This window comes from Strix uralensis, chromosome 14 (assembly GCF_047716275.1).
Source record: "Strix uralensis isolate ZFMK-TIS-50842 chromosome 14, bStrUra1, whole genome shotgun sequence".
Taxonomy (NCBI): Eukaryota; Metazoa; Chordata; class Aves; order Strigiformes; family Strigidae; genus Strix; species Strix uralensis.
This window is the reverse complement of record NC_133985.1, coordinates 18483129-18494877: the sequence shown is the minus strand read 5'-3', so window position 1 is coordinate 18494877 and position 11749 is coordinate 18483129. Positions and strand designations below refer to the sequence as shown.

The window sequence follows — 11749 nt, the reverse complement described above, 5'->3', positions numbered from 1 at the left end:
TTAGGAGAAGTAAGAATTATGGTATTCTTAGATCTGTTACTTCACTACTACAGTACAGCACAAATGTACACACTAGAAAATATTAATGCCTAAATGCTCCACAGACCTGCAAGCTTGAGGTAGAGAACGAGATTCAATACACATTCTAAACTGTTACAATCCTGACAACAGAACAAATATCTAAATAATTATAATAGTCATCTAAACATGGCATAAAGCATCTCAGATGGTGGCAGAGTTAAGCAGTAGTATCCATAACTGGCAAAAAGGAGTTAGAAATTCTTCTCTCACTATGGAAGCCTTTATAGTAAATGCAGATATTTCTAGAAAGAAAGCTTTTGATCATATTCAACTTTTTTAAGTACTTTTTTGTACAATTAAGTACATTTTTGTGTAACAATGCATATTAAAGCAATGCTAAGGCTGCAAAGCCCTTACCTACAAATTGGGCCATTCCAGGATTAAAATTCCTTAATTCAGCCATGTTGTGGATATGCATAAGGGGAGTTTTCAATTACCTCTTTACATACAAGTCTTCTGGAAACCACTCAACTCCATTCCATGCAGAGGAAAGCAGGAATATTAATTTCTTCAATGCTTTTTGTTTTCAGGAGCTTTCACTGTAGTTTTAATGCTCGATAAACATCAAAGATTTATCTTTACTATCCAACTGTGACAGAAGATGCTCTTACATTAACTCGGTAGATGAAGAACAGGCCATAAAACTTAAGGCTGAAATCATTAAGCGTGCAATGATTTCAGATGTACAATATGAGTGCTCCAAATCCTCATTTTTCAGAGTACCTATCATTTTAGGAATATCCCATGTTCAGAGCAGTGATCCCACTGATTTCAATAGCCATGGAAGCTACCTTGCAGTTCTGATCCCTGTCTCTACCTGGATATATTGAAAATGTAGACGATAATTAAGTTCTGCCGCCCTATTTGAGATCCCTCTCCTCCTCCCAGTTACTCCCTTCTTTCCTCCTCATTATCTCCCCTGCTTTGCCATAACTCTGCTCTCCTCCTCTGTTTCATTTCTTGCCTCCAGTTACCTTGTTTTTTTCACATTTCCTGGGCACAGAAGTCAGGGGAGCAGAGAGGACTGAGCCTTGCCTTGTTCACCTCTTCTGTAACCCCAGACACGAGAGCTTTTACAAGCCATGACAGCTCTGTACCTGCTCTCTCTCAGGATGGGGTGATGTCTCTTCAGCTCACCCACCATGTATGAGCCATGCAAGATGAAGGACACATCTTTTACCTCAAATAATTTAGAAGTCAAACAAGCCTCTACTGTACAACCGCATATAGATATTTCAAAAGAGTATAGCTGCACCAAATTTGGCAATTTAAACAAAGCAAAAAGTACCATAGCTCAGCCACAAAGACAGCTCTCTACCACAAGTTTCACATCCCTCTGTCAGTGCACGGAGGCAACAGAACCTCAAACCAGCTGTAAGTGTTGGTAAGAGGGACCAAGCAGCCCTCCCCGAGCCCTCCCAGGCACACACCCCAGCTCCTGCTTGGATGTACGTGTGAAGAGGGGAGATGGCAGGGGTGTTAAGAGTTTTTAAACTACTCGTAGCAAATACTTCTATCTCCAGGTGTAAGGTCAGAAAAGTTGTGGGACATTGACCTTCATTTTGTGGGGACACATGGTTGTGTGTCGCAAGCAAGATGTGCCCCAACTGAAGCCTTATTCCACAGCACAAGAGGGTATTTTTGTTTTAGGGTTAATGAGTGAAAACTTACACTCAGAACATGGTAAATTTAACATGGTGTTTTAAAAAGTGACTAATTTCTGCTCTAATCTGATTGTCCTTCACAGCAGAACTGCCCTGAACTCAGGACAACGGCACTCCATGCGACACGGCAGCTCCTGAGACGTATGGAAACTGTCATGATCAGGTAAAAGATTAATGGGAAGGGGTCTCTTTTGATTGATGAATCTGTGACCTTGAGCAACAAGAGCACTTGCACGAAGTATATCTGCCATGCCAGACAGACAAAATGAAAGAGGCTCATATTACACTCTCAGATCTCATTAAGCACCCAGACCAGAAACACCGATACTGGCACTGACCATCTGCTCCAGTGTTTGCCTGGTTACAGATCTGATAACACTTACAGGGAGCAAAAGTTAATCATATGTACAGATGAGCAACAGCACTTCTGCACAGGAAATTCAGTGAAGCATAACAGTTTCTAAAAAAAACACCCCCATACCTGTTTTTACTTCATTCTGTTGTTTCAAACCACATAGGCAAGCTGGCAGTTCAAAGAAAAATTGTTGACATAAAAGGCCATAACTTTAGACTCTTCAAATATTGCTGGTTTTAATAACCTGTAAAGTTATCAGAAAGTTGATTAACTTGAAGTCTGCCAAATCGCTGGGATCTCCTGTTAGTTTATATAATGGGCAATAATACAGAATTATTTTTTAATTTCTTTTAAATTAGTTCCTCTAATGCTCTTTTTGCTTATCTGTTATTTGAGAATTACTAGTATTTTCTGCCATTAGTTCTCCATTTGCAGTGATGAAGGCCCTCGCCGGTAGACCCTTCCAAGTCTACTGTAATATTACCCCAGCATCCATCCCCGAGGAATGAAATTTCCCTGCAAGCGTTTTTTGAGAGACTTATGATCAGCTGAATTTTCTTTGCTGAGCAGCAATTCCTGGAAAATCCTGCAACGTATTCAAAGACTTTCCTACTGCTTTTGGAGAATTAGCTCTGAGCAAAATGATATAGTCTACTGAGGCCATATCTGACCTAGAAAGTATTAACTGAAGAATGTGTGGGACAGCTGGTTATCGGAAAGAAAAGACATGCAGTGCAGGAGAATGACATGTAGAGCTACTCGAGTTAGTTCTGAATGACTGTCAGCTCTCCAGAGCCAGCCAAGCCCAGGAAGCAGATATGGCTCTTCTGCCAGAGCCCGTGCCGCATCCCGTAACGGAGCTAGCTCAGATATCCCTAGCACAGGACTGCACCATGCAGCGAGGAGATAGTTTATCATCCGAGAGCATTTCAGATACGTGATATGATAAGGCTGAACAGAAATCTGAAATATAGCAGGATTATTTCCAACAAAGTGCCCAAGGGCTCAGCCTTTCAACGGAGGATGTTCTGCGATCGGGTTTGGTACACAGCGTGCCACGGTCATCTTTTTCAAAGTGCTGCGCCTGTCGATGGTTGGTGGTGGTGCTCCTCAGAAGCACGACCAGGTGCCATCCTCCTTTAAATTATGTTAAAAGAGAATGCCTTATCGCACAACAGTGTGAGTGCCATTTATTTCCAGCTACGTATCCAGTTATACCTAAACAGATGAGGCTTCAATTCTCATTTAGCTTCCCTAGTTCAGAAATAGGGTTGTGTATCTGGGATAAAGTCTTTTTCTTTACTATTCCTTTCAGTGAGGTGGTGCATACCAAGCGCACGTTTGCTGCCACATCACCAATGCTTGAACATTTTAACTCTCTGAAAATCAGAGGGAAGCCTTCATTAGGAAGTCATTATTATGATTTTGGCCAATACACCACCACGGATGGCACTTCCCCACCATCACTTCATCTAGCACCTCTCGTCTTACTGTAAAGTCTTGTTGCACAGGGGCAGTAGTAACACCACATAACAAGAATGTCCTTTATTTTTCCAAATATCTTGGTATGCATCCATTAACTGACTCGAGAGAAAATTACGTGAGCCGTAATCTGAGTTTCACAAAGGTGCTGATGGCAATTCTGGTGGCCATTTCACGGTAAACACTGTGCCAATGTCATAGCAAAATAGTGCCCCAGATCCTTTGCTATCAAAGACACGTAGAAAAGATCTCCTCTTTCCTAAAAAGCGTTCAGCACACCATCCACCTTTCGCCTGAGCACGTCCACTGCAAGTTTGAGAGTTCCTGATCCGGACTTTTGCAGGAGAATTTAAAGTTCTTTTTCAAACAAGCGACTATTTAAATTAGGCTTCTGAGCTCCTGCTAGAAACCGTTTCCCTGCGATATACCGTTTATACTGGTTTTGTGTTTTACGATACAGCTGACGCGTTACTTTCCCCCACTTTTCTGCCCCCCTCCCCGATTCCTACAGGGGTACCCCAAAACACCCCGCCAAACGCCTCCCCGCACCTTTTATCACCCCCCCCCCCGGCCCCTCTACCCCTTGCCCAGCTCCGCCGCAGCCCCCCCGAGCCCCTCTGTTCCCCCCACCCGCGGGTGCTCCCCGAGCTCGCCCCGGCCTCCCACCCCGCGTTCCCCTCCGCAGCCGCGGAGCGTGCGCGGAGTACGAGCGGCCTGAGCAGGCGGGGCGGAGGGAGAGGAGGAGGAGGAGGAGGAGGAGGAGGGAGGAGGAGGAGGAGGGCCGGCCCGCCCGCAGCCGCTGCCGCCGCCAGCGCCGCCATGATGCTTGTTTGCTTTCAATGAGTGTGAGGAGGAGGCGGGGGGGAGCTGCTCTCCCGTCCGGCCCGCGGCAGGAAACAAAGAGCCAGGCAGGCGGCGGAGCGAGGGCGGCGGGGGGACGGGGATGCTGCAGCCACAGGTAGGGGCGGCCCCCGCCGCGGGGGGCGTCCGCGGCGCCTCGCCTCGAGGGGGGGCTCTCGCTCGGGGGGGCAGTACTTGGGGAGGGGGGGGGGGAGAGTGTGCTGTGGGGGAAGGGAGCGGCGTTATTACGGCGGAGGGCGGGGGGAGCCTTCCTCAGAGTTCGGGCTGGGGGGGGCTCCCCCGCGTTGTGGTGTTTGGGGGGTGTCATTGGGGGGGCGAGGCCCCTCTGAGCGTGAGGGGGCTCTGGGGAAGGGGCGGGGGGCGGCGCTGGAGGAAGCGCTGGGCCCCGGGCGGTTGTTGCTGCGGGGACGGCCGGGGGAGGCTCCGCGCCGCGGGGAAGCGGCTGGGAAATGGCCGGTAGCAAGGCGGGGGAAGGGGGCTCCGCCGACGGGACCTTGCCCGGCCGCGCACCCCCGGCCGGAGGCCGGTAAACACCCACCCGGCGTGCGGGGGGGAGCCGGGCCGGGCGGCGCCTCACAGGGAGCCCGGGTTTATTTGCACCGGGAAGGCAATTAAGAGAAATTAGTATAATGGCATCTGGAAGCCTGAAGTTTTTTTTTTTTCGTTGTTGTTGTTTGTTGTTTTTTCCTCACTGTGCAATTGAGTTTAAAATAATTAAACAAAGGCAGAGGGAAATGACATCAATCTGGTAATTGCCCGTCCACCCTCAGCGCGCGGCTCCCCCCGCGCCTCTGCCTCCCCGGAGGCCGCCGCGCCTCGCTGGGAGCGCACCGAGCACCGGCAGCGCTGCCCTGCCAGCGCCGCGCCTCTCCTGCTCCGGAAGGAGCTGCCGGCAGCCGCCCGCCCCGCCGGCAGCGGGAGCCGAGGCCTGGCTGGCACCGGGGCCCCGGAGCGGCCCTAGCTCGTTCCGGCGGAGGGAAACGGCGAGGCAGGCGCGGGGGGGTGATTGCCAGCCGCGGCGGCCAATGGGGGAGCGCGGGAGGCGGGCCGGGCGCCGGCACGTGAGGCCGCGGGACAGACGCATGCAGGGATAAACAGAGGGGAATGGGGGCGGGGAAACGGCGGGCTCGGGCGGCAATCGGTCCTTGATTGAGCTAATTAGGGGGGATTGTTGTCGTCTTCCTTCGAGTCTGGGGCAGGTGGGTAGGGACTGAGCACCTGAACCGGGCGCGGAACTCCTGCGCCGTGTAGGAGCTCCCGCGCTCCGTGATCTGCCGTCGCGCTCACAGGACAGCGCTTCTCATTTAGAATTTTATAGAGAATTTTAAGCCTGGGATCAGACAAGGCTTTAGAAAAGTAGGTATATGTGCACCTGTTTCTATCTTGATATACTTATGGATTGTGAACACGTATTTTATGAGCAATTTTTCCACGCACATTAAAAATTCATACAAAACCTACTTTGCTTTGTGTAATATAAGAAATACAGTCAGAACAAATACAGTAAAACCAGAGGCTTTGTTGTGTTTGTTTTTTTAATACCGATACCTGTGTTTCCACAAACGCATAAAAAATTGTATTACTGAAAATATAACTTCACAAACAGGTATTTGCTTTGTAGCTAGTGTTGCAGATCTTCTGGTTTTTCATTTGATTTCTGGGGCTTGTTTTCTTAATCTAGATTTCGCCACAATGGGTAACTAATTCAAGATTCAAGGGATTAAGAAATACCTGTGGTATTTGTCTGGCTTAAATACAAAGATGTGCAAGTGTTGACTGGTAATTGTATTGTATCTTGCATTTTTTTTTCATTCTAGAGCAGGTCCCGTAATTGGGAATTTATCAACATTTCCACTGGGGTAATTTTACAGGATTATCCGCCCTCTGTTCTTCCTGCTGGTTCATCTGGACTCTGTGGAGTTTGCTGCTAGCAATGAAGCCTTCTGTGGGGGTTTATTCATGCTATTACTGAAATGGAGCCCTTCGCATTTGGATTAACTCTTTGTTCACTTTTCACCTGAATCGCTTGGATTGTTCCATTTATAAAAAGGATACTACCATGCATCTCTTTTCTGTTTGCGTTTTGAAGTTGAACTCTGAATGCGGTCTTGATGTGTTCAGGCTGTTTACTTTGCTTGAATTTTAGAGGAAGAACTGAAATACAAAGATAGATGAGACTGTAATACTGCATGGGCAGGTAAATACTTCTGGTATTTTATGTATGAAGACTTGAAAACACGTTATGAAGGGTTACAAATTGAATGAGCATAGTATCTCTTTAGGTAAAAATCATTAAGATCAGGCTGTACTAGATAATTAGGAAGACAATTCTTTCCCAATGCATGAACAAAAGCATCTACTTTTAAAAGCATGGCAGCATAAATAAAAACGGTCCTGTTAATCTGTCACCTAAAAACTAAGTTTTTTTGTTTGTAGTGCAGTGTGTGGTCTTGTTTGGGTTACCACCTGCCTAGGAGGCCGGGAGGTGAACCACAGTTCCTCCTTCCAGTTGTGCAGCACCTGCTACAACAGGCAGTCCATGTTGCAGGGGCCCTGGTTCTGTTTGCTAACAGACTGTTGAGTTTTGAATTATTTTCCGGTTTTGTCATGTAATTTTGGCTGTATATGTGCAGTCTGTACCATTACATCTCTGGCCCAAATGGCGCCGCATTAAGCAAAGATTGTACACAGCTGGTATCTTTATGAATGAAGATGCCTTTCAGTCTTCAGAATTGAAAGAATGTACAGGAATTGTCACTTATTTCCTTAGGGTTTTTCTGATCGGAGAAATATATAGTATTCAGAAGCTACAGTTGCATATGATGAGCTTGAAAAAACTGCCACTGACCTGAAAAACCCACAAGAATAATCTCAACAGACCCTACCTCTAGATTTTAGTCCTAGTTGCATGAGACAGAGGTTAATGCTTGGCCTGTTGCATTCAGTGCATCTGGGTTTTTTTAATCCGTATATTGAGATTTTACACTACTTTCAGTGTCAAAATACTGAGATTACTGAATCCAGTCTAAATTTAGGCTTCTTCATGGTGTAATTTTGAAAGCTTTATACATAAATTGCTCAAACTGAATCACTGCAGGGTTTCATCTGTTTTGTATTCCTTCTTCAATGTTGGTGCTTTACACTTGGAAGTGTGATTATTGTACAGTATCCTGCAGGATTATTAGCATTGTATTAAGTGACATCATTTATGTTCCTACATTGAAATTAGGTTGAGGAAATCCACTGAACAGGGAAACTTGGCATAAACTTGGGGACCCGCACTCACAATTTCTACATGAAGCGATTTCTGCAGTTGAGTTTACAGATGCTTAGGCAGGTCCCATAGAATAAACTGTTTAAATGCTTAACGTGTACTTTTGAGCTACTAATTACACTTCCAAGATGGTGCTTATTTAAAAAAAAAAAAAATTGGCAACAACTCAATTTTTTCTTTTGTAAGACTGCAACATGAATCCTTTTGTTAATGCCTCAGAGGGCTCTTTTTAAGTGAAAGTGTCAAGGAGGGACTAGGAGCAGAAAATACATACATAGTTGTTTACTTTAGAACTTAAAGTACTTGCTGTTAGTATTCAGATTTATGCTATAATGAAGCTCTGCAGGAAGAGATTGATTTGGGGTTTGGGTTTTTTTTTTGACTGGGAAGTCCGTTAAGTGTGTTTATAGAGGCTGCCACCTAGATGTTGGGATCACAGCCTGGATATTTTGATGTCTCTCTTGTGTGCCTTAGTTCATGTTCCTGATACACAGCCTTTATTCCACAAGTGGAGTGGCTTCCTACCTTGAGACCATCCTAAAGTGCCTATACCATTTTATAATACCAGTATCTCCAAGGTCTCCTTCCGCTCGTTGAGTTTCCCCCTTTCCTTAGCAAGGCAGCAGTTTCAGTCTGAAGACTGGGGGGTTCTAGAACATGAAGAAGCAATCTGCGTGGTAGCTCATGTCATTAGGGCATTGACCATTATATTATGGTCATCTTGCCATAGTTAGGAGACCATGAAGTATACTGTAGTTTGGTATACTGTATATTACAAATAATCTGTGCATCTTTACTGCTTGACCTATTTTGGAGTACATTGATGAGTGAGGTGTGGATCCTGCAAGTTGATCTGATTTAAATGACGCTCCACAAAAGTGTATCTCTGCATAGATCAGTTTGCAGAGTCTGGGATCAAAAAAAAACTTTAAGCACTGGCTGCGCTTCAGAGACAGATCCTTTCATGTGCTTTTTGGAACAAAACCCACGTTGAATCGACACCTACAAAGACAGGAAGGCTTGAAACTAAACTAAAACATCTAGGTTTAAGTGTGTACTGTCTGATGTGTATCACCTGTCAGAACAAGGAGATGGCATTGTAATGACTAAATAATAAAAAGTATTAAGATGGTTTATGCCAAATTCTGACCATTAACACTTTTTAATATTCTTTTAAAGACGTTTTAACAGATGTCCACCCAACAGAAGAGCTTTGCCTGACAAAGCAAAGGTCCTGTGGACTAAGAGGAGTTTCAGTGCTGCCTTGATCACAACTCCTCTGTAAATAGAGTACTTTCAGGAACAAGTAATCTGTATGAAGAATAATTAAAACTGAAGAAATCCTTGCTTTGCTGAGGAACATCATGAAAGATCCACCTCTGGAGATACGAGAATTGATTGTACAGTAATTGTCAGTCATGGCATAAATGCTTTCTATGTGGAGAGCAATGGGCTAGATCACCCCATGGTTTCTTCTGCTATACTACGTCAGAACTTTTGTGGTAGAACTTGGAAAGCTGCTACTTTGGTTGCTCATTAACTACGCATAATCTATGTCAGTACAGCCATTGTTGGAGTAACACTGAAAACCAACCAGTGACATGGCTGGAGCGGTGATACTTTTTTTAAAAAAAATAAATCCCACTTTCTTAGCTGGGTATCATCGGTTTTCAGCATTGCCTCACAAACAGCTGCATCAACACAATGGAGAGAGGTGATGAAGTGGAACATGGGGACAGGAAAGAAGTCTCAAGTTGGCTTTGTTGTGCAAGAGTGTGGTTGTGGAACAACATTCTCAGGCTTGTTGGTTTAATTTGAAGTAAAAACAGTCTATGAATAGGCTGGTTGCTTTTATCAGGATGTGGCTAGATGAACTAGAGCATGAACTGCGTGAACAAGGTCTGTAATATCCTGAACTTCAGTTAGTTTAGCAGCTCTAATATTAACAAGCATTTAAATATCTAGAGATTGTTTTTTAGGAAGGCGAAGAGTTTTTTTTAAATTTAGATACTGACACCTCTTGTCAAGCTCTCGTTCAGATCTGTAGCAGGAATGCTGAAAATGAGCTCATGTCCAAACTTCATTTAAAATAGCTAGGTTCTCTCTTACTCCTAAATTCTACTGCAAGGCTAAGAGAATAATGGTTTTTTGTGGTGACTTCATGTTTTCAGCCACAAAACAACAGAAATGTGGTCAGTATTCTGCAGACGCATAAAGGAAAATGTGGTAAGGAACGTTGTGGAATATGTGCCAGTATTTAGAATAGCTACTGGCTTGGACCGAGATAAGAAATTGTGCAGCAGTTACTCTAAACAAGGATTAATGTTCCATGTATAGTGAAGAATCATAACTAAATTGTCAAATATGACTGGACACAGCCAGTGGAGTGAGAGTTGGTATTGTATTAATGTTTTTGAGTGTAAGACCATTCTCATTAGCTTTCTGAAGACGTTTGTAGGTGAAGTTTTTAGGCCTTGGTCTTACTGCCTATCTGCATTTTTAAAACCTGAAGCTGAATGTTTTATGACAGAACTCTTCCTTTTAAAGTTAATCTTTTAGGTTCCATCTTACAGTATATAATTATGTAATGCAAGTGAATTCTTAAAGTAATTAGTTAACCTGACTGATCTTTTAATGTATTGGCATTTCAGAATACACTAAAATAGAAAATGCAGAAATCTGAATGTTGTGTAGTACTCGTTAGCTAGGCAAAGTGTTTCTAGGGATACCAGTTAAAGGTCAGCCTTTGCTTTGCAATTTGGTTTTGTGTTAATGTTTGTTTTGTATACAGCAGCCTTTTACTATAGGCATAATTACATACAATTGCTGATAATTAAGAACTATTCTAATCATCTGGACTATGCGCTACACTGAGAGCATTTGAACGTAGTATTTCTAATCATTAGATGTTGTGCAGGGTAAGGGGTGGGCATTTGAGTTCTTTATCATGAGTCAGATAAAATAGATCTATCTTGTAGGTCTGTCTAGAAAATGGAGCAGTCAAGGACCTCTATGCTGAATTGTGCCTTTTGCATTCTGACCATTTTAGAGTTCTCTTTTGAACCCAAACTGGTCTTCATAGCAACTGAACATGAAAGTGAGAATTGCTTCTTTGCACTAGTGAAACTATGGTTAATAAGTTTTTCACATCTTCCAAATTTTAGGGGATTACATCTACACCATTAAAATACCAGGCTGCAGGTTGGTCATCAAATAGGAAACTGTGATTGCGAGTGGAGCGGAGGGGTGGCAGGTTGGTCAAGAGGAGAAGGAGAGGTTTGGAAAATGGCAATCTGCCTACCCCTGCCACACTCCTTGTAATCCACCAGTTTCATTTCTGTAAACAAGCAGTTAAGAAGGATGAAGAAACCTTTATTAAATTTGAAATACCTGCAGGACAAAAGTTAATAATATGGTCGTCTTAAAAATATGAATTGGCTGATTTTTAGATTTAAAATTTAAAGCCTGATCTTGTCGGTGCTGTATAGCTCTATAGTCTAATCAAGTCCTCCTGATTTGAAAACAGCAAATATACTCTTTGGCATTCATGGCCCAGTTGATATGAACTGGGATGCTTTGTTTTTCTTAAATTTCAGGAGGGTTTTGTCTCATTTTAGTCAGCTTCGGCTAGATTAAGGGTTTTGCAGAACTTTTACAGCTTTATAGATTTTTTTGAAAGAATATTAAACCATATGTCAACTTCAGAGTTTTCTGTATCAGAACTTATATATGCAAAATCAAATAACTCATCTGATTAGTCATATTCCAGATATACTCACATGAACTAATGTGTATTGACTTAAACAGTATCCTGTATTTATTATTACATAGTTGTAATGCATGTTCACATCCCACTGCATTATCTAAGTCTGAAAAAGAGGAAGGGTAACTTGTGGGTTTGTATTGGCAGTCATGTAAAACTCTAGTTTTAGAAGTCCTCAAAATATGATGAAGAAGCATTACTTCCCTGATGAAGCTATTAAATCTTAATATGCTAACAGCCACTAAAAATGTGATCCTACCAAGTGAAAA

General features: G+C 43.6%; 1 protein-coding gene across 6 annotated transcripts in view; it reads left to right on the top strand.

Annotated features, from left to right (window-relative positions):
* Positions 1–1885: 1885 nt before the first annotated feature.
* CNOT6 (CCR4-NOT transcription complex subunit 6) overlaps positions 1886–11749 on the top strand; it is a 34403-nt gene continuing 24539 nt past the window's right edge. For 2 of the 6 annotated variants that reach the window (XM_074883381.1, XM_074883376.1), the window contains exon 1: positions 4374–4540. The gene's annotated coding sequence lies outside the window, so the exon portion shown is untranslated. Of the gene's footprint in view, positions 1909–4373; positions 4541–5601; positions 5800–6260; positions 6641–11749 lie in introns of those variants that run through there. The other 4 variants (XM_074883379.1, XM_074883378.1, XM_074883377.1 and 1 more) reach the window with 4 other exon arrangements.